This window comes from Ochotona princeps, chromosome 2 (assembly GCF_030435755.1).
Source record: "Ochotona princeps isolate mOchPri1 chromosome 2, mOchPri1.hap1, whole genome shotgun sequence".
NCBI classification, from domain to species: domain Eukaryota; kingdom Metazoa; phylum Chordata; class Mammalia; order Lagomorpha; family Ochotonidae; genus Ochotona; species Ochotona princeps.
The window spans coordinates 27,070,766-27,086,334 of NC_080833.1; the positions used below are offsets into that span (position 1 = coordinate 27,070,766).

Sequence of the window (15,569 nt, forward strand, 5' to 3'; positions counted from 1 at the left end):
ACAGAGGAGTTCCCCCAAGCTCCTCCATCGGAACCTCTCCCAATGCCAGATCCTGAGGACATCGGTGGGTCTGTGGGCCAGCCCTATGTAATCTACCTGCTGTCCTAGCAGGAACAGTCAGCACAATCTTCTTTGTAGTTTTAGCCTTTTTTTCTGGAAAATCAGCTTAGTCTGCCCATCACAGCCACACTGCTTCCTATCATAACACCATTTCCCCTGGGCATAGAGGGAGTCTTTGCCCTTCTTATATTATACTGTGTGACTTTGTGGGGCTGCTGTTTGCCACACTTCTTGCAAAAGGACTGGCATGTTTTAGGAACATTCAGCATGCTTGCAGAGGCAAGAAAAGAAAAAAAAATTAGGGGCCCAGCAGCGTGGCCTAGTCCTCGCCTTGAATGCGCCAGGATCCCATATGGGCACCGGTTCTAATCCTGGCAGCTCCACTTCCCATCCAGCTCCCTGCTTGTGGCCTGGGAAAGCAGTCAAGGATGGCCCAGTGATTTGGGACCCTGCACCCACATAGCAGACCCAGAAGAAATTCTGGGCTCCTGGCTTTGGATTGGCACAGCACCAGCCGTTGCGCTCACTTGGGGAGTGAATCATCTGACGGAAGATCTTCCTCTCTGTTTCTCCTCCTCTCTGTATATCTGACTTTGTAATAAAAATAAATAAATCTTTAAAAAAATTCACTTACGGGCTCGGCAGCGTGGCCTAGTGGCTAGGTCCTCGCCTTGATCCCATGTGGCCACTGGTTCTGATCCCGGCAGCTCCACTTCCTCTCTATCTCTCCTCCTCTCAGTATATCTGACTTTGTAATAAAAATAAAATAAATCTTAAAAAAAAAAAATTCACTTACACCTCAAAAAAAAATTCTTACAGATATTTCCTTCAAAGAGCAGAGAGACTGAGGGTGGAACATATCTGGTATCTCATTCATTCCCAAAATGGCTACCACAGCTAGGGCCAGGTCAAGCTGAAGATACCAGCTGTCAACGAAACTAGTCCACAGGGACTCAAGTACTTGAGCCTTTATATCTTCCCAGGTGATTAGCAGGGAGCTGGCTCAGAAGCTGGGACTCTAACCACACTGTGGAATGTAGGTGTCTCCCGCAGTGGTTTAACTTGGTGTGCCACAAGGTCTGCCCTTGACCATGTAGTTTTTGTATCTGGCTGGTTTACAACTGTTCACAACATTTTTTTTTTAACCAGGCATGGTATACATCAGACACCTCCATCCTCCCAACCGTGAATTACAAATTAGGTAGAGGGGTTGGTGTGGTAGTGCAGTGGGTTAAAACCAGCCAATGCCTTCAATGCCAACATCTCTTCCTGGAGTACAGAGTCGAGCCCCAGCTGCTCTGCTTTGGACCCAGCTTCCAGTTAATGTGCCTGGGAAGGTAGCAGATAGTCAGCTATTTGGAGATCCAGATGGAATTCCTGGCTTTCGGCTAAGATGGTGAAGAAATCTTGCATCATCTGGCTTGGGGAGTGAGTCAGCAGATGGGAGATCGCTCTCTTTCCCCATCTCTGTCACTCTTTCACATAAATAATTTAAAACAAAAATACCTCACAACAACCTAAACAGAACTGGGCCAGACATTACAAGAAGCACCCAAAGTATGTCACTGGTCAGAAATGCTCAAAGAACGGAAATGGCACGTGGTATGCAAGGACCACTGCTGAAGCCAGCAGGGTTAGGGCTGGTCTGCCATTGGAGCTAGCTGAGGAAGAGCAGTTAGAATTCTTTAAATATTTATTGATATGCACTTTGCGTCCTTTGTCTCAGGGGGCGGAGGTAGAGAGAAATCCGTAAAAACTGATCTTTGTTTTGGATGATGAGCAGGCAAGCCAAACGCAGGCCCTGAAATTCAAGTGCAGAAGGCCTGTGGAGGAGGAGGGGCAGCACCAAAGAGGGGCCCTACATTGGTGATTTCACGAGGGCAAGAACTGCCCCAGACATCAGCCTGTGCAAAACTTGGCTGAGCCGTAAGCGCCGGCTCAGAGGTCTGTTTGAAACGCAGGTTCCAGGGCTTCAAATTTCTGGTTGGGGCGGCAAGGAGCACCCATTTTCACAAATGTCCCGGGATCCGTAACACCTCTTTGTGTGCTCTCATCAAGGCAGTAGCGCGGAGGAGCCTGGCAAGTGAGGCCGGCGGGAGCGTCCCGGCCCCTGGGCGCTCCGACGCGGGAGCTCATCAGCAACACCACCACCACCAACTCCGAAACCCTCCATTTTGCGTGGCGTTCTCAACGTACCGGAGGCGCCCAAGGGCCTTACTCTGTGAGAACCTCGCAACAACTCTGTGAGGGGCAGGGACGAGTCTCACTTTACGTGGGAGAAAAAAAGTTGAGACTGGGGACAGGACTGCTCAAGGTTACAAAGAGAGGCGCCAAATGCATCCGGGACCCGCAGCCTACCACCGAGGCCAACCAACTAGTGGGTGGGGCCCAGGCCCTCCCTCAAGGCTGGGGCCCAGGCCCTCCCTCAAGGCTGGTCACAAAATGGTGGGGGCAGTGGCGTCAGCAACGCTCCCGCCCCTTCCGTCCACCTTCTCGCTTCCTCCAGGCCACCCAGGCGCGGGGGAGGGGATGGAACCGAGGGCCCCACGTGACGGCCGAAAGCTCGGCGCGTGACGCAAAGCGGCGGGCTCCGCGGTCGCTTTTTCTTATGGGAAACGTAGTCCCTGAGACCGTCGAGTCGGCAGAGAGAAGCGGAAGGAGGACTACATTTCCCAGGAGGCAGCGGGACGACGCTGCTGCTGCCGCCGTCTTTGGAGAGCGGGGACGCTGGGCGCGCTGTCGGGCGGGGGCGAGGTTCGGGCCGGTTGTGCCGTTGCGAGGCTGCAGCTGCGATCGCTGCGGCTGGCCCAGGTGAGTGCGCTCCGCTGATGGGAATCGGGCCAGCTCAGCCAACTCAGTCGGCTCGTTTCGTCTCGTTCCTCTTCTGCGTGGAGACTGAATCGGGGTCCCAGGGAAGGCCCATGGCGGAGACGCTCGCCGGCGCTTCCACCCCGGCCTCTTCTGAGCGGGCCCCGCGCCCTCGGGCTCCTCCCCCTCCCCGCCCTTCAGGGCTTCCCCCCCGCTCCGGCCTAGTTTACGAGGCCCTGTCTCTCGAGCAGCCCTTGGCGGGGGGGGGCTTCTTTCTTCTCTTGGGAGGCTGCCAGGGTGGCCTCCGCTTCCCGCTTGTCCCTCTTGGATCGTGCGAGCCCTATTATTTGGACTATTTTCCCCCCGGGACTCCAGATTCCCACCTCCCACCCCCGGGCTCCCTTGGCCTGGTTCTGCCTTCCCCTGGAGCGCATGTCGCTGGCACTCAATTAACGCTGATTCCCGGGAATAATAGCGGTCCTCTTCCCCCCCCACCCCCCACCCGAGGCTGGAGATGAGGCCGGCTTGCATTCCACTGGTAATTGGCTTGTGCTTGCTTCTGCGGAGCCATTTCCTTTGCTTCTGCACCGCTTGGATCGGCTCTTTGCCCTTCCTGCATTTGGGGGGGGGGCGGCGCGTGGCCGCAGAGGCGGTGGGGTGGCGCGGGTAGAGGACGGTGTTGACTCGGGGAGCTGGGTAATTGGATTGGAGAATTGGTAGGGCCTGGCCGGGAGAGCGCCGCGGAAGCTTCTAGTGGCGGCCCCGCGGCGGGACCTCCGGAGCCCGGCTGTCTGCCCAGGCTCCCATCTTGGCCCTGCCAGCTTTGGATTTTTAGGTCAAGAGTCCGTTCCTAGGTGCCTCCTGTTTTCTTGCCTCTAAAATAGCAGTGAATAATATTGCTCCCCGCTTTTTTTTAAACCGTTATCATGAGGATTAAATGAAATAGTCTGGCGACTGCTTAGCCACTGTTACTATTACCATTATTTGTGGATTTCTAGATGGTGGGCTTGGATGGAAAGCCAGCGTGCCGACATGTTTGTCCTCTTTAGATGGCCCGCACTTTGTTGTTAGGGATGTTGTTTGTGCCTCTCGTGTATAGCCTAATGTATATTACTTTTGTAGAAGACTGTTATCCCCCCCCCCCCCAAAAAAAATCCAGTTGGCTGCCGGGAACAACTTGTAGAACAAATCAAGCCCAGTTGGCTCTTTTCTGGGAGATGTGTTTTGTGAACAAGTGTCTGTAGCTAATTATCAAGAACAAGTTGTCCTGAAACCTTTTAGACTTGAGTACATTTATAAAAGAGCTGCATTAGAGTTTCAACAAGAAAGTCTTAAAAATCTTGCTGGTATAATTCCAGCTCCTCCTTGTTTTTCAAATCTTTTTGCGCCATTTGGGTGTTTGTGGCCTGCAGATGGGAGCGTAGCTCTGGCGTTAGCAGTAGTGCTGGTGGTACTGTGTAACTCCCTTATACCTAGTACAGGTACTTTTCAGTTTGGGTTAACCAGTGACTTGTGGATTGTTGGAAGAGTAACCTGTTTTGTCCTGAGAAGATTACAACTCCAGTTAGCACAGAGATGGGCAAGGATGAGGCTGGGTGAGGAGTGCGCATGGACATTATTTCTGTGATTTAGAATAAATAGTCTTAATCACTGAGACTCTTAGAGTGTTGACCATTTTCTCTTAGGTGTAGTGATATTCTGAAGGAAGTGTGGTGAACACTAATCTCTCAATTACTGATTTGGTGGATTCTCACACTTTTTTTTTTCTAAGATGTATTTGTTGACTTGAAAAATCAATGCTACTGAGATAGAGGGACAGAGATCTAGAGCACTTCTATCCGTTGTCTGGTTCTCTAGATGGCTGCAAAGCCTGAAGCCAAGAGTGTCATCTGGGTTAGCCTCGTGGGTGCTGAGTGAGGCCCAAGCAGTTGAGCCATCTCCACTATCCCCAGGCCGTTAGCAGGGAGCTGGATTGCAAGCGGAGCAGCTGGTGCACTAACTGGTGTCCATATGGGACACCTGCTGTACCACAGCACTCACTGTCCTCACGTTCTAGAAACATCTATGGTCAGCTCAGGACTTGGTTCTGATGCACTGATTGAGCAAGCAGCACATGCAAGTCTTCCACCATACTAGCCCCTGTGCTAGGCTCTGAGGGTAAAGTCAGCTGCGAAACAGACAAGATCTTGTCTTTGGGGAACTTTAAAGGTTGGTGGGAAAGGGCGAAAGGTGAACATGTCACAGATGGAGAATGGTGACTTGGAGGTCTCAAGAGGGGACTCAAAGTGACAGACACTGAGAAGGGGAGAGCTAAAGGGGGTTAGTTATTCAGGGAACAGTGAGGAAGCAGTTTAGTGGGACTGGGAGCAAGCATCCCAGCGGAAGAGCCGAGTGCCAGCGCTGAAGAGGGGAAGAAGCAAGTGTGCTTCGGAACAGGGAAGCTGCAAGTAAGGCTGGCACCTGGGGAGGGGTTAAGCTGAGTTGAAGGGGCGAGGTGGGGGAGAAGGGGTCAAACTACCCACCTTGCAAAAATTGATACAGTCATGGCTCCTCAGGGACCAAAATCTCAGGTAAAGAATGTCCCACTGTAGAGACCACCTAAGGCCATTTAATCTGCAAGCTCTGCCTTGTTCCATTGTGCCTTTTCTCTCTCACCACTCTAAGCCAGGTGACTCCCATCGCCAGCCTGGACTAGCTTAGAGCCTTATCATTGTCATCCCTGAGTTCGTTTTCCACACCTCTTCAAGCGTGATTTTGAAATATAAATTTCTCAGGCCCAGCGCTGTGGCCTAGTGGCTAAAGTCCTCACTTTGAACACGCCAGGATCTCATATGCGCACCAGTTCTAATCCCGGCAGCTCTACTTCCCATCCAGCTCCCTGCTTGTGGCCTGAGAAAGCAGTGGAGGACGGCCAAAAGCCTTGGGACCCTGCACCCGTGTGGGAGACCCAGAAGAGACTCCTGGCTTCTGATTGGCACAGCACCAGCCATCGTGGTCACTTGGGGAATGAATCATTGGATGGAAGATCTTTCTCCCTGTCTCTCCTCCTCTCTGTATATCTGGCTTTGCAATAAAAATAAATCTGTATAAAAATTAAAATAAAATAAATTGCTCCCCAGTTCAGGTCACAGAACCTTTCCTCCCAACCTCCTTTGACAGTAGGGAGGCAACTATATATTTGCTGTGGAGTAAATAATGTACAAGTGTGTGATGACAAGCCCGCCCATCGGGATCTCATGTGAGTAGAAGGACCCCAAGCACTTGACTTACCTTCCACTACTTTCCCAGGTGCATTGGTAAGAAACTGGATCAGAAGTGGAGCATCTGGGATTTGAACTCATGCTCCAGTGGGAGGCTGGTGTGTAGTTTATTTTTTATTTTTTTTTTTTAAGATTTATTTATTTTATTACAGTCAGATATACAGAGAGGAGGAGAGACAGGGAGGAAGATCTTCCGTCCGATGATTCACTCCCCAAGTGAGCTGCAACGGGCGGTGCTGCGCCAATCCGAAGCCAGGAACCTGGAATCTCCTCCAGGTCTCCCACGCGGGTGCAGGGTCCCAAAGCTTTGGGCCGTCCTTGACTGCCTTCCCAGGCCACAAGCAGGGAGCTGGATGGGAAGTGGAGCTGCCGGGATTAGAACCAGCGCCCATATGGGATCCCGAGGCATTCAAGGCGAGGACTTTAGCCGCTAGGCCACGCTGCTGGGCCCTGGTGTGTAGTTTATTTCAGTATTTGCAGAGGATAATATTTGTGTTTCCTGCTGCAGAGGTTTTTTTTTTTTTCCTTTGGCAGAGTGACAGAGATGGGTAGAGGAAAAGATGGAGCCTGGAGCTCCGTCTGGGTCCCCCCTGTGGGTGGGCAAAGTGCTGTCTTTTACTGCCTTCCGGGACACAGGAGCAGGGAGCGGGGTTGGAAGTGGTGATCCAGCTCATTGTGCTGCAGCACTGGCCCAAGGTTAAGAGTTGTACCACTGCAAGACGCATTTCTTTTTCCTTTTCATGAGCTGTTGAGAGCTGAAGGCTCAGGGACTAGGTCCAGTCTTCTGATGTGTTTGGTATAAGTTTGGATTAGTGGTCAATACTTTAAAATAAGGAAATTTCATATAAAAGTTTGCTTTTAAAAAATCAAACCTGGCTGCCATGGGTTTGCATTTCTGTTCTGCAACAGCCGTTCCTGTCCTTGGGGCATGTCCTTTCTGGTTTGCCAGAGATCCGACTGCAGCTTGCTGTGTATCTGTTGCAAGGAGCAGTGTCTTGATGCTTAGTATGGTTTGTTACAGTCATTTTAGTTGAATGTCGGGCCTGGTTAGTACTTGGATGAGAGACAGTCATTTTAGTTTGTCCCTGTCCTGATTTATGATGTAGTTCTCTAATGACCTCGTTCAAAGTCATTTTGTTATCTTATGATATTACCATATTTTCATTTCCTTTGTTTCATGAAAAAAGGATGGTTTAAGGTAACTTTGGAAGAAATAAATGAAGCACCTGTGCCTTTTTGAGCTGGCCTGTGGGGTAGTTGTCCTTGGTTCTGCCAAGTTTGCTGTGTGGCGTCCGAAATGTTGACCTGTGACAAAGGTAGAAGGCCAAGCAGAGAAACTGCTGAATGTCTGATTACCGAGAATTTGGCTCTTTGCTGGAAACTTACCAACCAGTTTTTCTTTTTAAATTGTTGATGTTTACATAGTTGATCAGGGTGTGAAGAAATGAGGGTCAGGGGAAAGTGGGTGAGACCATTGTTTTCAAAATGTTTTCTCTGTATCTGGGGGAAGGGGAGTAGCTGAACCCAGCCCCCAGTGGTCTCACTTCCCTGGGGTTCGGGACAGCCACATTGTATCATCCCAGGCAGGGTCGCTGATGTAGAGCATGCTTGGAGGGTTCTGCTTAAGTGGTTTCAGTAGATCTGAAATGCTGTCCATCTCGCCAATCCGTGGATGTGGAAATCCTTCCAAGGTCCATTGGCTGCTGTAGTCCACCCTTAGTCTTCATTTGCCCAGTTATTTCCTGTTAGTGCTTGGCTGGGGTAGTTCTGCTCTCCTTCTTCAGAGCTAATGTGCTTTTTTTGTTTGTTTTTAAGATTTATTTTTTTATTGGAAAGATTTACAGAGAGAAGGACAGACAGAAAGATCTCCCGTTTGCTGGTTCACTTCCCAAGTGGCCACAATAGCTGGGGCTGAGCTGATCTGAAGCCAGGAGCTTCCTCCAGTTCTCCCACGTGGGTGTAGGGTCCCAAGACTTTGGGCCATCCTCCTGCTTTCCCAGGGCACAAACAGGGAACTGGATGGTAAGTGGGGCCCCTGGCATTAGAGCTGGTGCCCATATAGGATCCCAGTGTGTGCAAGGCAAGGACTGTAGCCACTAGGCTATCGTGCTGGGCCCCAGAACGAGTTGTTTTTAAATTAATGTACATCAACAGGTCCATGGCTTTACTTTCAGTAATCCAGTGTGGTGTTGGTTGAATGATAAATAGATTGGTAGAGGATTTAGTAGAGGTGCAGCAACAGTTACTCAGCACGTTTCCTCCCTGGAATGTTGCTTAGGACTGCTCCCAAGATGGTCCCAGTTCATCTGACGGTTGTGTCTTAGAATATTGATGATGCCTTTGACTTCTAGGCTGTGGGCCATCAGGGTAGGGAAAAACGGGGGGGCGTGGAGGAGGTGGATCAAGTGTCAGTGTAGGGACCAGGCACAGTGGCCTAGCAGCTAAAGTCCTCGCCTTGAACACGCCAGGATCCCATGTGGGCGCTGGTTCTAATTCCGGCAGCTCCACTTCGCCCCATCCAGCTCCCTGTGGCCTGGGAAAGTAGTTGAGGATGGCCCACAGCCTTGGGACCCTGCACCCACGTGGGAGACCTGGAGGAGGTTCCAGGCTCCTGGCTTTGGATGGGCATAGCACCGGTTGTTGTTTTCACTTGGGGAGTGAATCATTGGATGGAAGATCTTCCTCTCTCTATATCTGACTTTGTAATAAAAATAAATGTTAAAAAAAATGTCAGTGTAGAGTTGTCCAGTAGCAAAAAGAACAGTAATTTTTTTTTTTGAAAAGCAGAGTTGAGAGGGAGGGATATTCAATTTGCTGCCCCACTCAGTGAATGCCTGCAATGGCTGGGGCTTGGCCAGAGCCTGGAACTCCTGGAACTTCATCTGAGTCACTATGGGGAGCAGGGGCCCAAACACGCGGACTTGTGCTGTGTTAGTAAGAGGTTGGATTGGAGGTGGAGAAACTGCATCTTCAACAGGCTGGCTTGGGGGATTCTGTCTCTGCGGGCAGCGTTTTTACCTAGCCCTATTCTTTACCTTAAAAACAACTGGGCGGGGACTAGAATTTGGATTATTGCAAGGAGTTCATTTGGTGTCTGATTAGTCTTTTTTTTTTTTCCCTGGGAAATTGAAACATAAGACATTAACAACTTAATGCCAGTAAGTGCCAGGCATTTACTGGAATGAAAATGGCGGGGCAGGGGTGTGGTACACTGGGGTTCAGCTTGGGACTCCTGAGTGTGTCACTGCTGAGCCAGCTGCTTTGGATGATGGGGTGATGGCCGACGCTGCCCACAGGAGAGGCCAGGAGGGAGGGCGCCGAATTCCAGCTCCTGCCTCAGCCCGGCCCAGTTTCTGCTGTTCTGGGCATTTGAGCTGACAGATGAAAGATCTATCTATCTAGCCTTCCGGTCAGTCTGCCTGTCAAATAAATGAATTTATCTTTTAAAATGTGTTATACACTATCGATTGAGGTACTTTTAAAATTTTAATTTCTGGGCCCGGCGGCGTGGCCTAGCGGCTAAAGTCCTCGCCTTGAAAGCCCCGGGATCCCATATGGGCGCCGGTTCTAATCCCGGCAGCTCCACTTCCCATCCAGCTCCCTGCTTGTGGCCTGGGAAAGCAGTTGAGGACGGCCCAATGCATTGGGACACTGCACCCGCGTGGGAGACCCGGAAGAGGTTCCTGGTTCCCGGCTTCGGATCGGCGCGCACCGGCCCGTTGCGGCTCACTTGGGGAGTGAATCATCGGATGGAAGATCTTCCTCTCTGTCTCTCCTCCTCTGTGTATATCTGGCTGTAATAAAATGAATAAAATCTTTAAAAAAAAAAAAAATTTTTTAATTTCTATCTAGAAGAGTTATTTTTTAAAAAAATATTCCATGTATTTGAAAGGCCCAGAGAGAAATACTGGGATTGAGAGAGCCAGCTTGTGTCCTGGTTTACTGCCCAAGTGCGTTGTGCAGCCAGCTGCAGGCCTGTCTGCGACGGGAACATTTGAGTCTTCCACTTGGTTGGCAGGGGGCCCTAAACACTTGTGGTCATCAGTCACCTCCCAGGATGCACAAGCTGAATAGCCAGGACTACAGGGATTTCAGTGTGGGGTTCAGATAAGACAAGTGGTAGCCATACCCACCGTGCTACGCTGAGGCTCCTCTCCCTCCCTGCCCCCCAGTTATTTTTAAGAAGCAGGCTGATTTATTGCTCTTTCAATTTGAAATGCTTCTGAGCTACTGGATATTTATGGTGGGTGAGCTAAAGCTTAGTTGTTCAGTGTCTATTTTGAGGCTGTGGTAGGCAAATTTATTCCTCAAGTTAATATAATTAGAGTTGTTGTGATGATTTCATTATACATGGCTAGAAAGAACTTTCTAAAATGTGGTCAGCAGCAGCACCTTCAGGAGGTTTAGGTTAGTAAGTGAATTTTAAATTTCATCATTCATGAAGGGCCATGTTTCTTTCAGACAGGGTGGTTAATCACTGCATCAAGTATATTCTAGCAGAATAAAAGGTTTTTATTTTTCTAACATTTTCTTAGGAAAACTGGAAGTATTCTGAAAAGGTGAATTGTATAGTGAACTTTCATATGCCTATAGTAGATTCTGTGTTTCTAAACATGTGTTTATCCTATCTTTTCATGTGTTTCCTTTTTTCTCTAAAATTTGTGGTGAAATAAATGTAGCAAAGTCTTAATACTTTAATTATTTTAAAGTATATAGTTCAGGGGCCTGGCATGGTAGCCTAGTGGCCAAAGTCCTTGCCTTACATGTGCCAGGATCCCAGGGCTTCGATATGGGTACCGGTTCTAATCCTGGTGACCCCACTTCCCATCTAGCTTCTGCTTGTGGCCTGGGAAAGCAGTTGAGGACGGACCAAAGCCTTGGGACCCTGCACCCGTGTGGGAGACCTGAAAGAAGCTCCTGGCTTCAGATCAGCTCAGCTCTGGCTGTTGTTACCACTTGGGGAGTAAATCAGCAGATTGAAGATTTTTCTGTCTCTCCTTTTCTCTGTAGACGTGCTTTTCCAATACAAATACATAAATCTTAAAAGAAAAGAATATAGTTAAGTGATAACCGACGACTGGGGGGCAAGGAGTGTTAGCCTTTCTCTTGTCCTGTGTTGGAGTGTTCTGGGTTTGAATCCTGGCTGTAGTCCTGATTCCAGATTCCTGCTCAGTGCGAATGCTGGGAGGCTGTGGTGGTGGCTAAAGTAACTTGGGTTTCTTAGATTTGTTTGAGAGGCATAGTTGGAGAAAGATAGCTTCTGTCTGCTGATTTGCTCCCCAAATGACCAGAACTGGGCCAGCCTAACCCTGGAGCCAGGAGCTCCAGGTCTCCCACATGGACAGCAGGGGCCATGAGGACCTGGGCTGTCTTCCCCTGCTTTCTCAGGCACATTAGCAGGGAGCTGGATGGGAAGTAGAGCAGCTGAGACTCAAACGTGCCTCTGTGGGATGCTGGTGGCAGGCAGTGGCTTTCTGTGGCACTCAGTGATGCTGCCCCCAGATAACTGAGTTCCTTCCACCCTGTGGGAGACCTGGATTGTGCTCCTGCTCTGTGTTCCTGGCTTTCCAGGACAGGGCCTGTGGTATAATAGACATTTGCTGAATGTTTAATAAATCTTTTTAACTTGACCCTTGAAGTGTTTGCCATTTGTATTCATGTTATTCACTTGTTAGGCAATCTGGAAGCTGGAATTTGAATTTTTGGTTATATGTATTGAAAGTATGGTCTCTAATGTGAGTTAGAAGTTGGTTTTGATTTTCTAAGGCTTGTGGACATTTTTATTCATCTTTGTTGTTCTCAGGATTTTAAAGCTTTTACATGTAGTTTATTTCATTTCTTGTTTTTTAAGATTTTAATTATATGTATTTAAAACTAGTTGTTCAGTATTCCTTGCAGTGGTGAGGGGATTACAGATCCCTGGGGGGGAGGGTGAGAGTGATGTGTGCCCCTTCCGGGCTGTGTCCGCACGGGTGGGGGAAGAGGGTGCTGCCTCTCTGCTATCTGACTACCTTATCGCTAGGGGATGGAGATGGTCTCTTGATTGAACTTGAGAAACTTTTCTGGGGGAAGAATGGCCTGGAGATGCTATTTGAATGGTAGTGGGGTTTGATGTATAGCAGAGGAGGTGTGACTTCCTGCTTGTGACCTGATTCTGATCCTCATCTGGTGGATCGTTATCACTGGCCAGAGGCTTTCCCTTCAGCGGCTGTTGGCCTCATTGTGTGAGAGGTGACTTTGCCCAGTAGCTCTTGGTTGTTCTCCTTATGTGAATTGCAGGGCCTGTCTACCTCAGAGCACCCACAGCTTAGGTGCCTTCTGTAGAACTGGACCTGAGGTGTTGTGCCTCTGGTCTGTCTTTCCACCCTTTGTGGAGATGCTTGATCTTCTGTGGGGTTAGAGGAGGCTGGGTGTGTTCTTAATTTTCATGAGAGTCAGCCACAGTGGTGACCTGGTCTAGCAATATGGCTGGACCATGGATCTGTGGGATGTTCTCCATGAGGCACTCATGTGGTTCAAGGAGCCCACTCCCCACTTCCCACCAGGGCTCTCTACCCAGCCCTCCGCCAACCCCTGTTCTCTATGCCCCAGTGGGTGCTCTGTTCCGCCACCAGCCCTATCTCCAATGTATGTCTGTGGGTGTGTCCACCTGGATGGGGGTGGGGGAACATCCAGAACCCTCAGCAGGCTGGCTGTCATGCACACCTGCTAGACTCTTCTCCAGACCTTGCCTTCCTTGTGCGCTGTTGGGTGCTATGTCCTGTCCTTTGTATGTGAATGTGGTAATCCAAATCAGTCCACCAGCAGACCTGACTCACACTGTGCAGCAGGTTTCTTGGTCTGGTGGTGGTGACCCTTCAGAATCCTTGCCACACTGACTCAGAACCTGGGTCTCACCCTCCTGCTGCTTGGCCTGGTCCGGCCTGCCCATCCCCAGCTCTCACAAGTACTGGTAGATGCAGCTGCCTAGAAGGGGGTATTCCCACCAAATCCTGTAGGCTGGTCCCCAGACCCAGCTCAAGTATGGTGGTGAGTGCAGTGGTAACTCCCCAATCCCTATCCCCCAGTCCTCACTCATACTGACAAATGGCATGGCCTGGTCTCTTGGATTGACTAATAATGCTCACAGGTGGGTGCCTGCCTTGGTCTGGTCAAGTTGGCCCTCCAGAATGCCTGCTAGGCTGGCCACCCAACCCAATACCTGCATACACTTGCTGGTGCTGCTGGGCAGAGATGGACCAATCAGGAGCCAGGAGTTTCTCCCGTGGTTTTTTCATGCGGATTCAAGGGCCTTGGGACTTTGAGCTGTCCTTTTATTCTTAGGCACATCAGCAGGGAGCCAGATCGGAATGTGGAGCGCCAGGACTAATCTGTGCCCATATAGGATGCCAGCACTGCAGGCAGCGACCCCACTTGCTACACCACAGTGCATGCCCTCTAAGTTTATAATTTTAGACACAATAAAAAAAATCTTCGATGAATTTTTCAGCAGGAGCAAGCTAATGTATCAAATGAAATGAGAATTTTTCTCCAGATTACACCTTCCTTTTGCTTTACTCTTCTCAATGTTGGTCTTAATCATTCAGCTTTGAAACCTTGGTTCTTTTCTTTTTGATAAGGCCATTCAGTTCGTTAGTGAATGCATCTGCAGTGTGTGCTTGGCTGCTATCAGGTGTCTAGTCAGCAGTACTCCTCTTATTTTTGCTTACATAGATTTTACTTGCTCTTTAGAAGCCTGATAAGTGAGCAAGACTTCCCCCTGAAACCTGCTTTTGTTCTTATAGCTGTATGTGACCTTTGAAACTGTACTTGCCTGGTAGCACTCCATTCTGGCAAGTGTTAATGTGGCTCTCTAACGCCCCTCCTCCCTGTTGCACACACTCGTGGAGGGCCAGGGTAGTGTCATAAATATGATAGGTACGTATCTTGTTAAGTGAGCCTCACACCTGATAGCTTCCTAGCTTATCTCTGTCCGCACTCCTGGCCTGTCTTCTCAGCATCCCAGTGACTTGCCTGCTAGGCACATGGAGTGGCTTACCCGTCTCAGCTGACTGGTGAGTGTTGCCTTTCAGCCTGTTCCAGTTTGGACTCTGAGCATTGCTTGCACAGCCCTTGAACAGTTTGATTTCCAGTGAGGCTTTTTTATATCTTGCTTACCTTCCCAAGACTCAGATCAGTTGTTTCAATCAGTGAGTGTGGTTTTTTAATTTTTTATTTATTTGAAAGGTAGCATGATGGTGGGGGGAATGGACAAGAGGAGGTAGAGGTACTTCATCCACTGGCTCACTCCCCAAAATGACTGATAGTTGAGGTTTTGTCAGACTGAAGCTAGGAGCCAGCAACCCCAAGGAAGGGGTAGCAGGTGCCCAGGTACCTAGGCTATCTTCTGTTGCTTTCCCAAACATATTAGCATGCAGCTGGATTAGAATTGGAGCAGCAGGGGCTTAAACTTTTTCTCTGATATGGGAAGGCAGCATCAATGTAACCTGCTGTGTGGCACCCCACCAACCCCTCAGTAACAGTTTCAGATAAATTCAGGTAGTGCTTCTGATCATAGTAGGTGGCATGCAACTGTGTGCTTTTTGTGTATTGGCCTGTTTGTTCATTTTCTACAGTGTGATTATAATGTGATTATAATGTGTGTCTTAGAGATAGAAATGAGGCAGGTAGCGTGAAGGTAACACCCAGGATGCATACTTGTTAAGGAAGGGGTAGATCAGGATTCAGTCCTAGACATTCTGGCCCTAGCAATATCATGTAAGTGTCTGGGCTGGACAGATTGGTTCATGATATATACTGTGATGTATGTGCAGGCTTGGGCCACAAGGAGTAGGCATCTGTGTAGAGTGAGGCCTTGTTACTGTAGAAGTAAAGTACAGGAGGACAAAGTAGAGAAAGTTGGGTGCAGTGCGACCTGGACCATCCTCCACTGCCTTCCCAAGCTGTTAGCAGGGAGCTGGGTTGGAAGTGAAGCACTTGGGACTGGATTCGGCACCCAGCTGGAATGCTGGTGACACAGGCAGCAGCTTTACTTGTTATACTGCCAGTCCCTCTTGGTGTGTGCTTAGGGATGCGGCACATCATTAGATTCCTGCTTAATATGTTCTCTGTTGCTCAGATGTTATCTTGGGAGTCAAAGTTTGTACATTGAACAATCATGATGAAAGACATTTGGGGTGATAGAATTCAAGACAGACACGATCCTTATCCTTAGGCACATTCCTGGTTTTGCCATGTGATAATGGCAGAGGTGGAAGATGGAGTGATGTGCTGCCCTTACTCCTCCTGAGGATGTGGGAATGATGATACAGGAGTTGGGGTCTGAGCTAGTTTTGGGAAGGATGAGAAAGGATTGGGAGAGGTTCCTGGAGGGAGAGCTTTGTGTTTGTGCGTGAGACAAGAGCATAGGTTTTGACAGCAGTGACTGTTAGAGAGGAAGCT

General features: G+C 49.3%; 1 protein-coding gene across 3 annotated transcripts in view; it reads left to right on the top strand.

Annotated features, from left to right (window-relative positions):
• Positions 1-2,726: 2,726 nt before the first annotated feature.
• The window catches only part of THRAP3 (thyroid hormone receptor associated protein 3), a 50,180-nt gene continuing 37,337 nt past the window's right edge, over positions 2,727-15,569 (top strand). For 2 of the 3 annotated variants that reach the window (XM_004591579.2, XM_058678939.1), the window contains exon 1: positions 2,727-2,871. The gene's annotated coding sequence lies outside the window, so the exon portion shown is untranslated. The remainder of the gene's footprint in view (positions 2,872-15,569) is intronic. The other variant, XM_058678931.1, reaches the window with a different exon arrangement.